This window comes from Octopus bimaculoides, chromosome 7 (genome assembly GCF_001194135.2).
Source record: "Octopus bimaculoides isolate UCB-OBI-ISO-001 chromosome 7, ASM119413v2, whole genome shotgun sequence".
Lineage (NCBI taxonomy): Eukaryota > Metazoa > Mollusca > Cephalopoda > Octopoda > Octopodidae > Octopus > Octopus bimaculoides.
The window spans coordinates 104,482,352-104,482,868 of record NC_068987.1 but is presented as its reverse complement, the minus strand read 5'-3'; the positions used below and the strand labels follow the sequence as shown (position 1 = coordinate 104,482,868).

The window sequence follows — 517 nt, the reverse complement described above, 5'->3', positions numbered from 1 at the left end:
TGTGTGTGTGTGTGTGTGTGTGTGTGTGTGTGTGTGTGTGTGTGTATGTGCGTGTGTGTCTTCAGTTACAGAATCCATAGATTAAATCAAATGCTGGAATCAATATGTAATGAATTTATACCATTACTGGGAAAATGTAAGGCGTACGAATATCAGAGTAGAAATATGCTGAGTCTATGTTGATTAAATTAACGTTTTTAGTTTTGTTCCTGTAATGTGTCTGTCGTTGTTACTGCGATTGTTACTGTTGTTTAGGTTTAGTGAAGGTGGTTTGACAGAGCAGTTATTGATAATGATAGTAACAGCGACGGAGTTTGAAATGTATATATGTATATATGTATGAATGTATATATATACGCGTGGGAGGGTACGAGCATACGTGCATTCACATATACATGGATGTTAGATAGTGTATTACGCTTATATATATATATATATATATATATACTATCCGTATCACGTCCTCACGTTGTTGTTTTTTGTTATTGTTTTTTGTCTTTTTTTTAACCTATATATA

General features: G+C 33.3%; 1 protein-coding gene across 1 annotated transcript in view; it reads right to left on the bottom strand.

Moving 5' to 3' along the window:
- LOC106868924 (GS homeobox 1) overlaps nt 1-517 on the bottom strand; it is an 8,904-nt gene that overhangs the window by 7,387 nt on the left and 1,000 nt on the right. The window lies entirely within an intron of this gene.